General features: G+C 41.7%; 1 pseudogene; it reads left to right on the top strand.

Annotated features, from left to right (window-relative positions):
• Nucleotides 1-960: 960 nt before the first annotated feature.
• LOC117276274 (uncharacterized) lies at nt 961-2541 on the top strand (annotated as a pseudogene).
• Nucleotides 2542-20174: the final 17633 nt, after the last annotated feature.

Here is a 20174-nt window from a genome sequence, read left to right as displayed (position 1 = left end):
AGCTTAGTTATCCCCATCAAACCACTTACTTGATGTCTAGCTTCCCAGCTGGTAGACGGTTCCTTTTCCCCCAAATTAATGAAGAAGGGAGATGTAAGTTGATTCTTCCGAAGAATCAGAAGCGAAGCGTTGGGGGGGGGGACGGAAAAAGAAATGGTTCCAAAAAAAAAAATTGGGGTTCCTAATGCTTCTCCACGCTCAACGAGATGCACCAGTGTCGGTATGATATATTCCTAACCCCATAAGATTTCGAGACGGAGCTTAAACTGAGTCTCGGTTAAGAACGGCGATGATATACGTTTCACACGGCACACAATTCCATGGATAGTTTCATTCGAGATCGTGATGGAGGACATATCTTACGATCATCGACTTTGATCATGCCACTAGGCATTTGATTAAAATATTGCACAATGATTCGAACACTTTGTTGCATCTCTTCGATACGAATACAGTAACGATCATACAGATCTCCTCTGGTACCTACTGGTATGTCATGATCCAGTTGGTCATGAACATCGTAAGGTGCTGCTTTTCGTAAATCTAAGCATACCCCTAATCTTCTTAACGTTACACCACTGAATCCCCAATCCTTTGCTTACTGTGCAGTGACAGTATCAATATCCACTAATTATTGTTTCTAGATATGGTTGTCAGTTGACATCTCTTCTAATTCGTCGATACGAGAAGCAAATTGTTGTGTGAATGAATAAATATCGATACATAAGCCAAGAGGCAGATCTTGTGCCACTCCACCTGGTCATATGAAACTGGCATGCATCCTGGCTCCCGAGACTCTTTCATAGAATTCCAACAATTTATCCCGCTCCTCAAAAGTCCACAGCAACGGAGTTGATGCTCCTACATCCATAGCATGAGTAATTAAAGCAAGTGAATGATTTGAAATTTGAGTTATTTCACGGAATAACACTCATATATATTGAGCTCGTAATGGTACCTTACAATTCAAAAGTCTCTCTACGTTTGAAGAATGAGCGTGGTTTTGGGCCATCATAGAAACATAGATAGGGTCGACGACGGAACGAAGAATTAAACTTTACCACATCTTTTTCGTAGACGTTCACTTGCATCACATACACAAGTGCTCTCTGAACCGTGCAATAAAGTCACCCATAACACGGCTCTCCCACTTGAGTTATCTTAGCCCCAGGCCATGCTATTCAATAATATTGGAAACATGGTAGCGTAAGGTAACGACTAGTATGGAAAGCTGGTCGCCTTTGGAAGTCTTTGCCATTAACCAAAGCGTATTGTTCCCGCAACCACTTTGGTACTTTGTTTATAGGTTTTTTAGGTTATGACATAGAAGGGGGGCTTGTGCTTGAATTGAAGTAGAGCCTTTGGAATATGAGTAGGGTTCCTACGTTGCGCGTTCGTGGAGGAAAATCGAAGGAAGAGAAAAAGGAAGATTGGGTGATTGTGGGGCGAGGAAAAACCTCGAATAGGAGGGGGCAACGCTCTGGATTCTCCCTGCTTGTAGAAATGAATGGATCAAAAAGGGGATTGGTTCTCTATTTCTGGGGGGAAGGGGGAGTCCATAAGAGAAGATTTCCCTATCGGTAAGGAAGAGGGGAAACAAGTGTTGTCATCTATCTCAAGCAGTTTCCCGAGGCGTTGGAAATCCAAACCGGGTCAGAGAATCACTCTCGCTATTTAGCCCTTTGTTTCGCCAACAAAGAAGTCTTCCTTGATGATTTCTCATTCCTTCCATGCTGAGCTAGCTCTCTTCGCCATTCGATGCATCCGCCTTCCCTTTCTATAACATACCCAGGCACCCTCTTTTCCAATCACTAAGAAAAAAAAATCCCAATCAAAGTCCTATGTAAGTAAAGCTTCATCTGTTATTTTTCTGGCTCCAGGGGAGTTTATTTGACCCATTCCCTAGTCTCCCACATTGCTCAAGTAAGTGTGCGACTCCGTATAAGAACCTCCTTCTCTTCTGCCCACTCTCTGTTCACACGATTCTCAAAGTAGAGGAGGAAGGGTGGGCAGCAGGTACCATGAGCCCTTTGTCCCACAAATCTATCCAGAAGAAAGTGTAGTTCACCGGTTCCACCGAATGCTCCTACTTCTCGGCAAAGATGGTGTGAATGTGCAGTTATGCTTCAGATGCTTCACCATAGAATAGATAGATCCAGTTCCCGTTCTTTTCTGGTGCACTTGCTTTATATCTCTGACACACAAGGAAGGACACAGTGGGAAGGAAGCATCCCTAGCCTCTGTCCGGCCAATCATTTTGCTGGCATCTCGCATTTACGGCCCTATTTGACTGTCGCTCGGGGATGTAGTTATAGATAGGTTAGTCTTAGTGGGTCGTTGGCTCCACCTATTATCTCCTTATATGATATGCTGTTGTCGTTGCCATATTCCATATGTCACTTAGTCATCTCTGCTTCACTGCGGGTCAGCACCTCCGAAAGAAATGGAGGACTTCATTTAGTGACCCCGTGATCGCCCTCTGAACAATCAGAATAAGGTAAAGCTTAAAGATACGTTTTGTACTCAATTAATTTCTCAGTCCCTCTAGTCGGGTAGGCGCCGACCATTTTTTCAACCAGATCCCCCCTAAAAAGTCGTATGTGCGGGTTTCCCCGCATGCGACTCACGCCATTCGAGATGGCCTAGTCCAGCATTCATTCGCAAATCCTGTAGTGAAATTGAGACTGCTCAACCTCGAAAGCTAATTCGCATGTAGGCAGTGCTGTTTGTCATACTGTTGACACTATCTATTCATAGAATTTGCTTTATTTCATTTTCTATTTTATATAGGCTCGCTCCCTCTTTTTCTAAGAATTCATACACTTCCCTTTACTCCATAGGGCCTTCTCTAATATGGAAAAGCCTTCCATTTCTGTCAAATGACCCGGCCTTCCCTGTCTCTTCCACCGTCCGTGCTCCCTTGCCTCCCTATGGTATGCTCCCCCGGGGCAGGCCTACCACGCTTCGCGCCTGTGATGTTTTTGCCAGACGGTCTTCTCCAGTAGTGCAATCCTTCCCGCTGGCTGTATGGGCGGGTTGTTCCTTGCTGCTGCATTCTTTTGAACTATTATTTAAAGGAACTAATGTAGTTGAATGGAATAGCAGGCGGGTTACACGTTCCACTATGCCGATATGTGAGATACAGGTGGTGATGATCACCTCGGGGTAGCTAGCGCCCTTGACTAGCACTCCAGAACCTGCCAATGCTCGTGAAAACCTGGGTCGGTCGGTCCACTATTTCTCTGATTCCTGGAATGAGAATGAGGTTGCTTCTTCAATGTCGTAGTCTTAGTCTAGGAATGGACAAGTAAACTATAGCAAAATCACTGGAAATTTGAGAGATATGAGTGTTAATCATTCTGTCAGCATGATCAAAGAGTGCTTTCCAGAAGATGGAGAAGGAGAGAATGCACTTACAGCCTCTCTCTCATATTCACCTACCAAGGCATGACATAGATAGTAGACAATCAACTCTCTTATAGCCAGTTACTGTAACTGATTGGGAAGAGAGTGCTAGTCTAACTGCCGGTACGTGTATGCTAATAGATAGATGTTCTTCCAGTCCTTGAATAAGAAAGTAGCTTGTCTGTCGTACTGGCTGCTTCATTGAATGTGTCGATCTGCATTCTATATAAGGAGTTCATTTGCATCCTTGTCTGGCAGTTAGCTAAGCGAGAAGCTGTGATCGAGGAAGCCCCACCTAGTAGTACCTCTACTCTACTAGTCCTAGTACTAGATACTAGATAGACAGGCCGATCACCAATGGCATAAGATCTTTCTCTGCTTGTTTAACTCAAGCCAGATAGCAGCAATCACTCAAAATAGTAATATGCGGAACACATGCAAGTCCAGATTGAAAGATAAGGAAGGCAAGTCAAAGCGGAAAGAAAGCCTTAGCCAGAGCAGTAGCCAGAGAAGCAAGAGCAGTAAGGCAAAAAGTGGTCTTAGGCATTCCAACTGCATGAATGTCAATCTTATCTATGTCATAGGTTTGATGATTGCTAACGCACACAAAACCAATCTCATAACTATTTTTGCAGGCAGAAGGAAAGAGAAAACGAGCAAAATGAAGTGGAGCGAGGGGGAGGGAGGATCTACTTGGAATTGGCTGTCAGTGAATCCCAAGTATGACATAAATAGAGGAAACAAAATCTCTTACATGCCGAAGGTACATCTGAGACCTTCCGTCCAAGCAACTATGACATAGATAGACAGATGCGAGTGTACTTCAGGAAACTTGTAAGCCTTGCCATTCGGATGAAAGGAATATCATCCTAATGAAAGCCTAATTCTTTCTTTATCAATGTTTGAGATGCCTGGTTTGCCAATTTCCCTAGTTGACAATATGACTTTTATGCCTGGCGGCAGCTCGAATCTTATGTTCTTTAGATGTCCACCTTATCTGCCAGTTGTCTGGCTGTAAAAGGAAGAGGTTAGTTCGCAACTCTGAAAGCCTAAGACAAAGCGAGGAAGGAAGCTACTGAGCAGCAGATAAGGAAGAGATTTAGGCAACTTAATTGACCTACCGGACTCTAAAGAAAGGGTAACAATTATTTGGAAACTAGAAACTTGCCGGTTTCCAAGCGAAACTCGATGCTACTTTAACACAAGGGCCGGTGTCCATCATTGAAAGTGGCATCTCTGTTTGCGCACATTAGAGAAAGTGCTCTGCTAGTGAAATCGGTCCATTGACATCTATTATTGTTTCAACCAAGGCCAAGCACTCTTCTCAAATTTTTGGATGCACTCTCGCTTTAAGTAGTTGAAACCTCTATGTGGAAAAGTTTCTTATTGCGAAGTGAATGGAATTCTAGAAGCTCTCACTCAAACAAGGGCTTCCTCTACTATACTAAACAGAATCGGTGGACATAGAGTATGTCCCCTCCTGACGTTCCCCCAGTGGAGGAACTATAAATCATGATTGTTGCTCCTTATGCCTGGTTCCGCTCAACTCTCCCTTCAGAGCTACTCTTAGCTGAAAGCGGAAGAGGCAGATTACTAACCTACTGGAGTAAGTAGTCTTGTCCGAAAGCCTCATATGAAAAGACAGCTTAAAAGTAACAAGGTTCTGAAAGAAAGACAAGCCTTAAGGCAACTAAAGCTAGGAAGGTAGGTTAAAGTGACTAGTCTTTCTTATCCGAAAGCAAGCAAGACAACAAGGGAGGTTTTAGGCAACTCGCTGGTTTCGAGATGGGTTTCCTTGCGGGTGTGTCCACTTGTTTTCCTATTCAAGTTCTGGTTCCAATTTTAGAAAGTTCAGATTCTTATTTCCACTACTTAGCATATAGGGGTTAAAAGATTAAATAGTTCATTTTTCTTAACTTCAGATGAGTTAGGTTCTTCACGCAAAAAAGCCAGGCGAAAAGCGCACACGAAGATTATAAATAATATGTTAAAATCGAATCATCGACAAGATGTTTATCAGAGAGATTTTATTATGGGATACAATCGAAGGGCTCATAAAATAAAAAACTTGAGAAGTAAGGGAATATCGATGGCCTTTGTTGAACAGAGAGAGAACGGACGACAAGTGACTTTGATCTCATGCTGGCCTTTACTTCAGCTACTAATAAGGGGGTTAGGGTTTGACAAATCAAGACTGGGGCGTCGTTTAGCCGCCTATGTAGTAAGAAAAACTCTGAGTTTGACGTTGAATAGCCATAGTGAGTTCATCACTAGTGGCATAAGAAGAGGAGGGATATGCGGTGGGGAGAAAGGCAATTTACCTCACTTCTTACAATTCAAGTTGAACCTGCAACAAAGCCAGCGTTGCTTTCGTAGGATCAACTGCTCGTTTTCGATATAGAACTGGATAATCAAAAACAACGTCTTTTTTTTGGAATCGAGTGAGCTGATATGCTGAAACGGGTTCTAGCTTGAAAATCGCCACAGAACGAAGCAACGCTATTGGTTGGGGCCTCACCGAGCTTTCATAAATCAGTCTCTCAACAATCAGCATTTCTTATGAATAGTAGGTCACTGAAGGAGAACTTATCAACGACAAAAAAGATGAGGTTTCTGTTGGAGGGTCCCTTACGCCCCAAGTCAAATGGAATTGAAAAGACTTTTTTTATATTTATAAATAAGGTGCCATCTCGAAAGTGCCGCTTGTCGGTTTAATCATGGGACGTCCAAAAGGCCTGGTCAAATGCGAACATTATTATTATAATAATATGCCCTAGAACATGTTACTGAATTGAGTGAGAGGTCCCTTTCTTTCCTACTACTGAACCTGGAAATTGTGTAGATTGCTTTGCTTGGGATTCCCTAAGTAACCAAACCAATCCCTGTCATTTCACACGGAAAATAGTCTGTTTTGAGCGTTTGAAGTGGACGAACAATCAACGTACGTGATCAATTTTCATTCCATCATGTCTTTCTGCCCAGCAATGCTGGAAACCACTTTCATGCGTCTTGGTTGTTGGTGGAGAAGAAAACCCGCCTGAAAATAAAGATTCTATTTTCAATAGTTTCAAAGGCTTGAAGGAGCGTAGCCTTATTCAAAAGGAATTGATAGGAAGACTTTTCTCTCTTCGATTATCTCCTACAATAAGATAAGAGGTAAGAAGCAAGGAAGACTCTTTATGAATAGCCCTTTTCAGTTCCAATGCGTGGAATCGAAAAATAACTATCTTTCTTTCAGGGTCATAGATCAAAGAATTCCCTCTTTTAAGTTTCCTTATAGGCAGAAGAGTTAGCAAAGGTACACACAACCCGATCTAGCCAGTGAGCAAGCATGTCCGCTTTTGATTCAATATCTTTCTTAACACCTGGAAATTATATGCCTCTATATAATGGAAATTAGTAGCCTGCAATGAAATGCAGTTATTTATGACGGATAGCTATGTTAGCTATGCCACCTGCATGATCAGGGTTTCCATCCGAACTAGTACCTTAATCATGAAGGCAAATGAAATTATGTTGTATGGTATTGTATATAAGAGAAAGCTTGATATTAGGAGTGATCTTTCGCCTTTATTTAGGAGATATAAAACAAGCTTACTTACTAATAAAGCGTCACGAAGCACCTTCTTTCTCAAAGTCAACTTTCTCCCTTTTTACTAGTAGTTGAGTGCTCATTGTTGTTCAGATCTTGACCGGATCCGAGGTTCCCAAGCTCTATGCTGTTGGGGAACTTTGCAAGGGTCTTACCATCATCTTGGTTGACTATATTTGAGTCTTTGGAGTACTTTAGGATTATATTCCACGCCGAGGATTTGTGCTTGTGTGTCGGGATGAATAGCAAACCAGTGTATCTGGTGGTCGACAATCGTTCGGACTTGGTAAAGGTTGTCGTATCACCTATAGTAGGATAGAAAAATTATTGCGATGCCCGCGGACCAATTTATGATGTCTCCGTCGCTGACGTTCGTCAAGCAGGCCATGTGGATTGGCCAGGTACTTCTTCGGCTAATGAGACCTCGATCCCAAAGCCTTCGAAGTATCTTTTTGATAGGTGCATCTATTTGTATGGGGAATTCTTTGCTGATAGATCTCGCCCAATGTCCCCTTCCTTCCCCCGCCGCCTTCTGACCCGCGGGAGTATACAATGATTCCGACCCGCAGGAGTATACAATGATTGAAAAGAAGCTGGTGCGCCAGGAGTCTTCATCCCCTGAACAAGTCTCTGGGCCCTTAGAGCTAATCTAGGCAAAAGCAGAGGAGAAAGTCCAATCTAAGCAAGCGTAGTGGAGGAAAACAAAAATCCTAAAAGTAAGCAAGTAGTTGAATTAGTCCCTGCTAGTATTTGTTGGTGTTACTTTATCATACAAAGGATTATGGCAAGCAACAGAAAGTCAAGTTAGTGTTATGGTGCAGGAAGGCCCCCTCGAATCTTCCTTGAGTTGACGTCACTGGGACATCTACCGCTTGGATCCTGCCTTATTAGTCATCCGTAGAACTAAAGGGAATTTTTTAAGCCATTCCCATTCCCACACACCAATACCAACCAATGTGGTTGTTCAGTAACTCCTACCCCTAATAGAAAGGATAAATATCTTGCGCGCTTCATCAAGTAAGAGAGAGGATCTTAGGCCGAACAGATCACCAGCTCCGAAGGCCTGCAATTGTGACTTTAGTTCCGGTGGTTTTCTTTGCTGCCGGGGTGCAACAACCTTTTGTGACACTTCAAATGGAGTGGTCCGTATGCCCCTCTCCCTCGCCAAGCATGAAGAAAGGAGCAACTTAGATACCTCTTTGTTAACTATATTCCTGCTTTGCTAAAAGGGTCCTTGGGCCCAATCAATCTCTATACTCTTGATGCAATGGACTCCCCAAAGGCACTAAACCGCTCTCTTCCACTCGATTTCAATTGAACCTCGTTCTAGTGAGATTTTTTCCCTTTTTAAACTGAAACTCAGTTGCTTATCTAATCCTTCATCTAATTGGGTCTTTCTCTATAGCTCGAATCGAATAGCTGGGCTACCCCTTCCCTTGGCTTGGTTGGTTATATAAGAGAATCCCGGGAGAAAACAAGTTAGACCTTACTTAGGGCGAAAGATTTATTGGATGGTTCATTCTAGTCTAAAATCAGTCAAGTCATGGAATTGGCAGAAGTTCCCCCTTAACCAACCCTTAGAGGGAATTCTTAGGCACCAGTCTTCACTCGAACAAGTCGCTAAGACTTACCCTCTGCAGAGGAAGCTGCAGAGGGTAGTTCCAGTAAGAGAGAGAATGTTTGATTGATAAGGGCATTCTGTGGATGGAGGAATTGGCACAAATCTGATATGAAGTAATGTGTTGTCGTGAATTGGCTAAAAGAGTTTTAATAGGCCAGGAAACCATTTCCGCTAAAGAGTTCTCTATTACAATGTTTTTTGGCGGGTCTCTTTCTTTTGAAAAGAGAGGTTTCGCCCTTTCCGGCTCTTCTCCTCCATGCTTAAGTTGCTGAGTATAATTTGGTATAGTTTTAAAGTTTTAAGCTGGTGCCTCAAGTCACAGAACGAATGTTTTATTTTCAAATCAGCTTTGAAGAATGGCCGGGAATCGTCTTCCTAAAAAGAAGAGTCTCCGTTTGAAAAAATATAGTTTTCAATTGGCTCGGCTTCCTTAGATAATAAAATCATGTTTCAAGCTTGTCAGGTCAATCATTTCAAAGGAAAAAAATAAAGGCCGAAATCAAGATGAATGTCCACGAGGTAAATCACCTAAATTTGTATAGCTAAAAGTTTCCAAATCGTTTGAAAGAATTGAAAGGAATACTGGAAAATGAGCTCCAAATCTTGAACTTCCACTTTCAATAGTTAGAAGAAGAGCGGATGGCACCAGTCCTGATTGATTGTTTTGAAGTGAAGGGCTCTTTCCTACTAATGAGTACAGATATACGACCGTAGTATTAGAAAAAGAATTATCAGGGGTATGTGCAAAGTCTTCAATGAATACTGGGGAATTGGCCAAGTATTACTTCACTTCTTCTTAGTTCAAGCTATTTCTTAGAAATTGTTCATCTTCCACTGCCCGAGGTCTCCAGAAAGAACGCATTCTTTTGCATTGCACTTCTTCATGTCTTGGTTCACCGTCGTTCTGAATATGTCAGATAGTTGATCGAAAAAGCACCTCCCAAAGGTGCTCATTGAGCCGGTCCCCGGTGGCTAAAATCATAAAGAAAAAAGCCAAGTTATTGCAAAACAACAGAATTAAATTCTATAAGGTAGGGCTTTATTTTTTCACTAGAAGCTCATCCTAGAGTTAATCGACAGGTTAACCCCGAAATGAGTTGATCGGTAGGTTAACCCCCATAATTGACCCTTAAGCTCGGGGGAATCAAAAACTATTGTATCTTTTCTAAAATGACACTCTCCCTTGATTTCCACAATAATGTTTGCTTATGAAACCTTTTTCACGTGGTTCCGGTCTCTTTTCGATTGCTTAACAAAGGGGAACAAAAAAAAAAGCCATATACACCAAAAGTCAAAAGGGGAAATCCCTTGATCAGGTCTTGATTGAGATCGAAGGTAAGGAGACCCCCCCCCCCTAATGAAAAAAGGGCTAAAAAAAGGACGAAGTAATTTCGTATATAAAGATATGGGTTTCCAGGTTTAGATCGAAATTACATTCCCCGAAAACCAAGCCTGGAGTATTATACTTGTTCTGCTTCGATAGAGGCACTATAACCGTAAGTGGAATAACAATCATTCGGCCGATTGCTTTTACTCTTATCCTTCCTTCGCTGATACAGAAGAGAGAGAGCATCCCACAAGCCAAGGATGAGTGCCAAAGAAAAGATGCGCAAGCTAGTCTATCAGAAGGAGAAAGCGAGAGAGTGAGATTTTAGGTTTCATTAGGGTAGACTGTTTAACTTATTAGGTTTCATTAGGTTTCATTAGGGTAGACTGTTCATTAGGGAGAAAGCGAGGGAGTGCACAAGCTACTCGATTAAAGAAAGAAAACTTATTGCAACTACGAATGTGAACAAATGCTTTCTCATTAGACTATTTAAACCGATTGTTTATGTCGACCCTACGCTACGATTCTTCTTCTCTTATGAAATTTCTAGTTAGATGAACACTGCTCTGCTGCATGACGAAGTGATCTTTCCCTCTTATGAAAGGCAGTATCTCAAGTTCAAAAGAGAGTCTCGACATGGCGATGTAGACCTAGCTCCAAAGCTGGGCTAGTCACTGGCTAGAGGGCGACCGACCTATCAGACCAGAGGCAGCCGAGAATGTTTTGTAAAAAGGACTAAGGAGGATCATATCCTAAAGGAGAAGGAGGAGGAGTAGGAGTTAGCTTTAGGGGCGGAATCGAAGCGAAGAAAGTAGTTCATGATATGCCGATCTATATGGAAGGGAAGTTTTGGAAGATATGGCACTTTAACTTTAGGTCAAATGCTTTTTTGGATGAAACTTTCTTATTTACTATCCCAAGTAGTAATATTTTTAATACGGATACTCTATCTGCTACTAATTTCTTACTTATTAAGAAAGGGCCATGGTCAAATAGACATTTTTCTCTTTTTTCACATTTTTTTTCTGCCCTTCCTCAAGTGGAGAAATAGATTTGTCCAGTTCTACTACTACTATAATTATAGGATCATCCCATACAAATTCACTTCCAGTTTCACAGGATAATCCACCCCCCTCTCTCCAATTCTCATTTTCTTTGGGGTCGTCAGTTCCCAGCGCTTGATGATCTAGATATAGACCTCTATGCTCGAATTCGTCTCTTAGAAGCGCTACAAATAGACCAATTACCTCCTCAACTTAACGCTGGGGGATACGAAGAGTTAGTGAGAAACTTTTTAAATGAAACCTGAACTTCGATTGAATGTCTATCAGCGGTAAATAATGAGTTGTTCGATATTAAAGTTTTAGAGTTAAAAGCAAATCTTCACGATCAACCTTTTAATCTCTTTCTCAATGAACCGAACATTGAATTTCTTCCAATTTTACGCGAATCCCCTTTTAGGGAACAAGGTTTTAGGCCAGAAATCCTAGAGTATATAATTCTGTAGTTAGACAGAGCTAGTATGACCGATCCACATCCCCGCGATCTTGTAATGAATACAGTACTCGAATAATTTCTTCTGAGAATGTTATTTCAACTACAGCAGCAAGGGCGAAATAGCCTCGTCTATCATGCCTTTCTCCGCTATTTTCGGAATGGGGGAGACTAGGTGAGGGGTGAACCTTCTGTTTGATTCAATCTGATGCTTTCAGATCCGCTTGAAGAGTACTTTGGTGTCACTTAGTATAGGGAATTGTCCATTTTTGTTGTCTTTGTCCATCTTTTTTTCTCCCATGCTTTCCGTTGGTCAACAACCAACCAAAGTGCTCTATACTTCTTCACTACTCGTACAGGCTTGACGGAGTTAAGCTGTATTGGGGGAATCATTTTGTCTCAATCAATCAAGAATGCCTCAACTGGATAAATTCAATTATTTCAAACAATTCTTCTAGTCATGCCTTTTCCTCTTTACTTTCTATATTTCTATATGCAATGATGGAGATGGAGTACTTGGGATCAGCAGAATTCTAAAACAACAGAACCAACTGGTTTCACACCCGGAGAACAAGATCCAGAGCAACGACCCCAACAGTTTGGAATATATCTTGAGAGAAGTTTTTAGCACCGATGTATCCTATATGTACTCAAGTTTATTCGAAGTATCCCAATGTTGTAGCGCCGTCGACTTCTTGGAAAAAGGAGGAAGATGACTTTAATCTCTTGTTTTGGGGAAATAAATGGCTCATGAGGAATGGAAAGAAACATATTATATTTGATCTCTAAGTCTGTACATAGCAATCCTGGGTGGGTCATCACTTGTAGGAATGACATAATGCTAATCCACGTTCTATATGGCCAAGGAAGCATCAAGTTTTAATCTCATTATGACTTTGTCGTTCGGAAGAGCAATTAATTCAATCAGAATAGTGGAATGGAAGGCAATAAAAGAATTAAATACTCATTTCTTTTCCAATCGCCCCGCGAAGACACACGTTCGGAAAGGTTCTCGAGATTCTCAATCTCTCTTTTTAGTGAGGAGGAATAGTGTGGGAAGGGAGCGAGACCAAGCCGAGCCACTAGTAGAGTAAGCCCTTCCCACGTGTCACGTTGAATATGAATAAATGAATGCATCCTCAACCAGAGAGATCAACGAGTGCCTTTGAGTTGAGGCCGCTGGCGGCACAGAACAAACTAATCCGAGACCACCAATTTTTTCGAAAGCGAACTGAATGGAATTGTTACTTTCAAAAATTCTTGCTTCAAATCAAAGAAAGAAGGTCTATATTCCCATGTAGTTCATCAGTCAAACCAACGATTCTCTTATCAAAGTAATAGAGAGAGTCTTTTTCTAGTTAAACTTCTATCAATGGAATGAAAGAACCATCCCTTCCTATATCTTTGTTTGTCCTGTCAGATATAAAGAAAATTAGACCCCAAAGAGCCCTTATTTACTTTACTACTTTAGGGGGTGGGGGTGAAGGGTGGGGGTGGGGTAGGGGGGTTACATAGAACCGAGGAAAAGTGGTTTATGATTGAATCTCAGAGGCATTCTTATCATTTAGTAGATCCAAGTCCATGGCCTATTTCGGGTTCACTCGGAGCTTTGGCAACTACCGTAGGAGGTGTGATGTACATGCACTCATTTCAAGGGGTTGCAACACTTCTTAGTTTGGGCCTCATATTTATCCTATATACCATGTTCGTATGGTGGCGCATTGTTCTACGTGAATCTACATTCGAAGGACATCATACCAAAGTCGTACAATTAGGACCTCGATATGGTTTTATTCTGTTTATCGTATCAGAGGTTATGTTCTCTTTTGCCCTTTTTCGGGCTTTTCTCATTCATTTTTGGCACCTACGGTAGAGATCGGAGGTATTTGGCCCCAAAAAGGGATTGCGGTTTTAGATCCTTGGGAAATCCCTTTTTTTAATACCCTTATTCCCCTTTCATCCGCAGCTGCCGTAACTTGGGCTCATCATGCTATACTCGTGGGGAAGGAAAAATGAGCAGTTTACGCTTTAGTAGCTACCGTTTCACTGGCTCTAGTATTCACAGGCTTTCAAGGAATGGAATATTATCAAGCACCTTTCACTATTTCGGATAGTGTTTATGGTTCTACCTTTTTCTTAGCAACTGGCTTTCATGGTTTTCATGTGATTATAGGTACTATTTTCTCGATCATATGTGGTATTCGCCAATATCTTGGTCATATGACCAAAGAGCATCACATTGACTTTGAAGCAGCTGCATGGTACTGGCATTTTGTAGATGTGCTTCGGTTATTCCTATTTCTCTCTATCTATTGTTGGGAAGGTATTTGAAGCAAGGCATCAGAGAATCGGGATTTCCCAAAGAATTACTACAACTTTCCCACTCCATTTGATTATCATATACAAAAAGGTCTTTTCCACATTCCTACCAAATCTCTCTATATTCTGGCACATAAATGAAGGGATCAAAGAGATTATGGCAGATCATGTTCACTAAGAAATGACCGGAAATTGGATCTTGGTTTATTTGCGATTGTTCCTTTTAATTGTAATCAAAGATGTTTTCTTGTCTATCGTTTCTTTTCTGAAAAAAAATAACCTAATGGATTGAACTTGAATTCCGGGTGACTGGATCGCCCCGGCAGGGTCACTCTGACGCAGACGGCCCTGAGAAGCGCAATACTTCCGTAGCTGATCTTTTTGTAGGTGATGGGGCATAGCATACTCCGGTCTCCCTTGGCAATAGTTTTGTTTTTGATGTCTGACTTGATGAGTGGGAGAGGTAGCCGAATTAGGATATCACTACGGACAAGGGATGCGCAGGAAATAGCGATCATACTAACTGCACTACCATGAATATCCTTCGTCCCTTATCTCCTCGTCTTCAAGGAAGGGTCTTTTACCTTCTCATTTTATTTGGTGGTCTTGGCTTCATTTCTCTATTACTACAATCGTTTGGTATAAATTTTGATATTGTTTTGGGGCGCTTATACCAACGAATTCTTGTTCACTTGGTTGTTAGTCGGTTTGGGTGGTATTCCGAAAGTTTCCTACTTGCAATGGTTTTTGTGGGTCTTAATCTGGAAAATAAGATGATGATGGCTCCTGCGGGGGCCTCTAGCTCAGGATCAGGTGAGAGCGCTGGAGGAAGGGGCTTCACGTGGACTGATTTATTTGGAAGCAGTTCCTCTGGTAATTCCGAAGCCAGTCTCAACCAACCGGCCCCGGACTCTCCCAACCCTAGTGAACCAGCAACGCCTATTGCTGAGGTTTATCATCCATTACAGAAGGACAGATAGAGGTGTCGGGAGCTCAATGATCGTCTTAGCATAAATACTATCAAGCGTCCCTTGCCCGAAGATATTTATGAGGTAATAATTGAGACCCAATTCCAAACGGAGCTTAAGATAGAGGAAGCCCTTCGTTCGGACAGGGTTCAAGAAGATTCCATTTTAGAGAAAAGGCACCAGATTAGGGGGGTGCTCTTCTATCCTAAAGGTAGGGCATTCTCATTGGATACGTACTTGGACCACCTTAAGCAAATAGAGAACCAGGGGACCCACCGGAGCCTGCCTTATAAAAGGCTTATGGATGAAATTTCTAAGGAGAAATTAGAACTGGCCTTTGATGGAATAAAAAAAAGGAGAGACTGGTAGAGCTCATCTTTGTCAGCGGCATTCTCCCTTCTATCTATCTTGAATTGAATTATGGAGGTGCAATTTATTTGGAGGAGGTGGGTTCGAGAAGAAAAGCCATGTACTATTATATGGTGTAATTCTAGATCTCATTCGTATTCCAGTGGTTTGGGCTTAGATGTGGCCTTTCATTCCTTAGGGAGTGAGAGGGTAAAGGGGAAAGGGTGGGTGACCCCCTACAAGTTCTTGAAGTCGAATGGAACGAAAGCGCATATAGGAAACGAAACTCAGACTTATGGTGCCATATAAGATAAGCATTTCCTGATCGGGTAAAGATTTCAAGATTAGAATTGAGTGAGGGAAGTGGTTCCTCTATAATAGCTATGAAAAAGGGAAGTGGAATTTCACCACGAAAGGTAAGGAAGAACTGTGGTTCAACTCCATAGCATAGTTAGAGCAGCACCACAAGCCAATCAACCAATAAATAGATACGATTCAAAGAAGGAAGAGATAGAATCCAGCTTTTGTTTGTTATCAGGAGTGCAAGTTCCCAACATCGCTCAGGTTTGAATTAGATAAACTAAGTTCGTTTCGGTATGAGAAAATAACTCAGGCGTGTACAGACTATGACATCTCTAAGCCCTTTTTATTAAGTGTGAAATGTGTTGCTTCAAAGTAGCTAAGGGACATTTGGTCGGAGACCTGATCTTTGGTCATATAGCCGTGTGAAAAGTCTGGTACTCTATTAAGAAGAAGATTCCCTGATCGTCTATCATATGCGATGCCCATATCCTGAGCCTGCTTAGAAGGGACTCAATAAGGAGATCTTCCTTGACACGCAGACCTAGTTTCCACCAACCCAGATGTACCCGATTTAGTGATGACACTGACGGTACTATCCCATTTTTTTTTGTCTTAGGGCCTGATGCTTAGTTTCCTTCTAACTTAGTATTGATATTTATTATCCGATTTAATTTCTTAGTGCTGACACTCTTGTATTCCGATCAACCAATGAAGCGACAGAAGAACCTATTTGATAGTAATCTAGAAGGAACTTCAGAAAAAGACTGGAAAGTAAGGAACAAAGTGCTCGACCAAACAAGAAACAACTGACGAGATAGGGGCGCGCTAGCGCTCAAGCCTATTCTAATAAGGGTGTTAGCACATCGGTTTTCTTGCTGGGGCGTAATGGTTTGAAATTTGGAAAATATGGAGAGTCACAGAACGAACATGGTGCGTAGATTAGAGGTGTTGAAATTGTTGAACTAGAGAAATGAGTTGGAAAGGAGTGGAACGAAAGCAGACAAGTGAAGACAAAAAGAGACAGGCTTATGACTAAACACTACCCTGAACGAAGCCCAATCGATTCGAATTGATCAGTCGAAGAAACAAAGACTATAGTTTGCGATCAAGTCGTTCACTTCTATAGCGGTTCAGAATTCCATTTTGATCTGTAAAGTTCTTCAATTGAACCATCAAGGATAGAAGGGAGCAGGGTATAAGTAAGGCTACTTTAATGGGATGGATTTTCTGGATGTCCCATAAATAATGCCTCCAACTCTATGTTATACCCTCCATGCCCTCGATCCGACGATCCTCATTCTCCCACTTGGCAAGCTGCTACTGTGAACAACAAAGTAAAGGATGCTTCCAGAAACTGTCTAGGTTCTTCCTAGGAAGATTTCTTCTTTCTGTCCTATTGAGAGGATGATCTCTGGCCATCGCCTGTGGGTTTAGATCAGAAAGGTGACCACATCTAGTTCCGAGTTTGGCCTAACCTAACTTGATGACACGCTTGTAGAGTTTTTCGACCTGAAATGCTGCGTAAAGCGTCTTTCTTGCTCGATGATCAGTCAATGAAGTCATTCTGGATCCCTGACTCATCTCATTCATAGCCTTTGGCCTATTTGACATTGGGTCAAATCTGTCGTCTGGGCATCGTCCCTTCTCTTGATCTACTTCGGTTACAACTCGATAGTGAGTTTTGAGGGTCAAGTAAGGGATTGGGTTTAGAGGAGGGTCACCGTCCTTCTATATACGAAATACTTAATAGCTAATGGCCACATGTCATCTATCCATCCATGCTGAAGTTTTTGGGACTGGGGGCTTTGATCGAGTTCCTGAAAAGCGTGAAATGCAGTAAGGACATTGATGAAGTATAAGAGTTGGCGAAAGACGAAGGCGGTAAGTGAAGCGAGGACGATAATTCTCTAACCGGGCTCTTAGTGGAAGTCGAAACCCGTGTTCAAGTAAAGAAGATACTGATTCATTAATGAATTTTTACAGGAAAAATACCGCTGACAATGTGTTGAATTGGCAGGTTACCTGATGAAGAAGTTGGGAAGGTACTAACTGCCTGTATGGTGTTAAACAAAAATGCTAAAGAGAGTGAAGGGGAAATCATGAACTACGTTTCATGTAATGTAGTCCACTATAAGAGAGTTAGAGTACTGCAGTGGACACAATTTAAAAATAACCTTAAGGAAATGGCTTATATAAAATAAAGCCTTGGCTTACCAGCTTCTTTTCAATCATTGTATACTCCCGCGGGTCGGAAGTCTAATACTCCAGCCCTAGTTTTCGGGGATTTAATATCGATATAAAACCGGAAACTCATATCTTTATATACGAAATTACTTCGTCCTTTTTTTAGCCCTTTTTTCATTAGAGTGGGGTCTCCTTACCTTCGGTCTCATTCAAGACCTGATCAAGGGATTTCCCCTTTAGACTTTTGGTGTATAGGGATTATATTTTGTTCCCCTTTGTCAAGAAATCGAAAAGAGACCAGAACTACGTGAAAAAAGGTTTCATAATAAAACATTATTGTAGAAATCAAGGGAGAGTGCCGTTTTAGAAAAGATACAATAGTTTCCGATTCCCCCGAGCTTAAGGGTTAATTACGGGGGTTAACCTGTCGATCAACTCATTTTGGGGTTAACTTGTCGATCAACTCTAGGCTGAGCTTTTAGTGGAAAACTAAAGCCATACCTTATAGAATTTAATTCTGCTATTTTGCAATAACTTGGCTTTTTTCTTCACTTTAACTTTGAGATGATTTTAGCCACCGGGGACCGGCTCAATGAGCACCTTTGGGCGGTGCTTTCTCGATCAACTATCTAAATTATTTAGAACGACGGTGAACCAAGACATGAAGAACTGCAATTCAAAAGAACGCCTTCTTTCTGGAGGCCTCGGGTAGTGGAAGATGAACAATCGCTAAGGAATAGCTTGAACTAAGAGGAAGTGAAGTAATACTTGGCCAATTCCTCGGTATTCATTGAAGACTTCGCACGTATCCCTGCTAATTCTTTTTCTAATACTAAGGCTGCATATTTGTACTCATTAGTAGGAAAAAGCCCTTCACTTCAAAACAATCAATCAGGACTAGTGCCATCTGCTCTTCTTCTGACTATTGAAAGTGGAAGTTAAAGCTTTGAAGCTCATTTTCTAGCATTTCTTTCAATTCTTTCAACTGATTTAGCAACTTTCAGCTATACAAAGTTAGGTGATTTACCGGGTTGACATTTATCTTGATTTCGGCCTTTATTTTCTTTCTTTAAAACGATTGACCTGACCGGCTTGAAACTTGATTTGATTATCTAAGGAAGACGAGCCAATTGAAAACTATATTTTTTCAAACAAAGACTCTACTTTTTAGGAAGACGACTCCTGGTCATTCTTCGAAGCTGATTTGAAAACAAAACATTCGTTCCATGATGTGAGGCTCCAGCTTAAAATTTTTAAACTATACCAAATCATACTCGGCAACTGAAGCATAGAGGAGAAGAGCCGAAAAGGGAGAAACCTCTCTTTCAAAAGAAAGCGACCCGCCAAAAAATATTGCAATATAGAACTCTTTTGCGGAAATGGTTTCCTGGCCTATTGAAACTCTTTTAGCCGATTCGCGGCAACACATTACTTCAGATTAGATTTGTGCCAATTCCTCCATTCACAGAATGCCCTTATCAATCAACCTTTTTCTCTCTTACCGGAACTACCCTCTACAGCTTCCTCTGCAGAGGGTAAGCCTTAGCGACTTGTTCCAATGACAACTGGCGCCTAAGAATTCCCTCCTAGGGTTGGTTAAGGGGGAACTTCTGCCAATTCCATGACTTGACTAACTTCAGACTGGAATGAACCATCCAATAAATCTTTTGCCCTAAGTAAGGTCTAACTTGCTTTCTCCTGGGATTCTCTTATATAACCAACCAAGCCAAGGGAAGGGTAGCCCAACTATTCGATTCGAGCTATAGAGAAAAGCCCAACTAGACCAAGGATTATATAGGCAATTGAATTTTAGTTTAAAAAAGGGAAACAATCTCACTAGAACGAGGTTCAGTTCAAATCGGGTGAAAGAGAGTGGTTTAGTGGCTTTGGGGAGTCCATTGCATCACGAGTATAGAGATTGATTGGGCCCAAGTACCCTTTTGGGAAAGCAAGAATATAGTTAACAAAGAGGTATCTAAGTTGCTCCTTTCTTCAGGCTTGGCGAGGGGGAGGGGCGTATAGACCATTCCATTCGAAGTGTCACAAAAGGCTGTTGCGCCCCGGCAGCAAAGCGAACCACCGGAACTAAAGTCACGATTGCAGGTCTTCAGAGCAGGTGATCTGTTCGGCCTAAGATCCTCTCTCTTACTTGCTGAAGCGCGCAAGCAATTTATCCTTTCTATTAGGGGTAGGACTTACTGAACAGCCACCCTAGTTGGTATTGGTGTGTGGGAATGGGAATGGCTTAAAAAAATTCACTTTAGCTCTACGGATGACTAACAAGGAAGGATCCAAGCGGTAGATATCCTAGTGACGTCAACTCAAAGAAGATTCGAGAGGGCCTTCCGTTGCACCATAACACTAACTTCAATTTCTGTTGCTTGCCACAATCCTTTGTATGATAAAGTAACACCAGCCAATACTAGTAGGGACTAATTCAACTACTTTCTTACTTTTAGAATTTTGTTTCCTCCACTACCCTTGCTTAGATTGGACTCCTTTCTATCTATTTCAAATCCTCAGCCTTTTTCTTTATATTGAGAAATCACCCTGTCTATCCTTATAGAGTTCAGTTTAGTGCTTATTACTTGGTTGGAGTGGAACCTTGCAACA

The sequence above is a fragment of the Nicotiana tomentosiformis genome, chromosome 1, assembly GCF_000390325.3.
Source record: "Nicotiana tomentosiformis chromosome 1, ASM39032v3, whole genome shotgun sequence".
NCBI lineage: Eukaryota > Viridiplantae > Streptophyta > Magnoliopsida > Solanales > Solanaceae > Nicotiana > Nicotiana tomentosiformis.
Note: the sequence above shows the minus strand (reverse complement) of the source record. Positions and strands in the feature narration are given on the sequence as shown.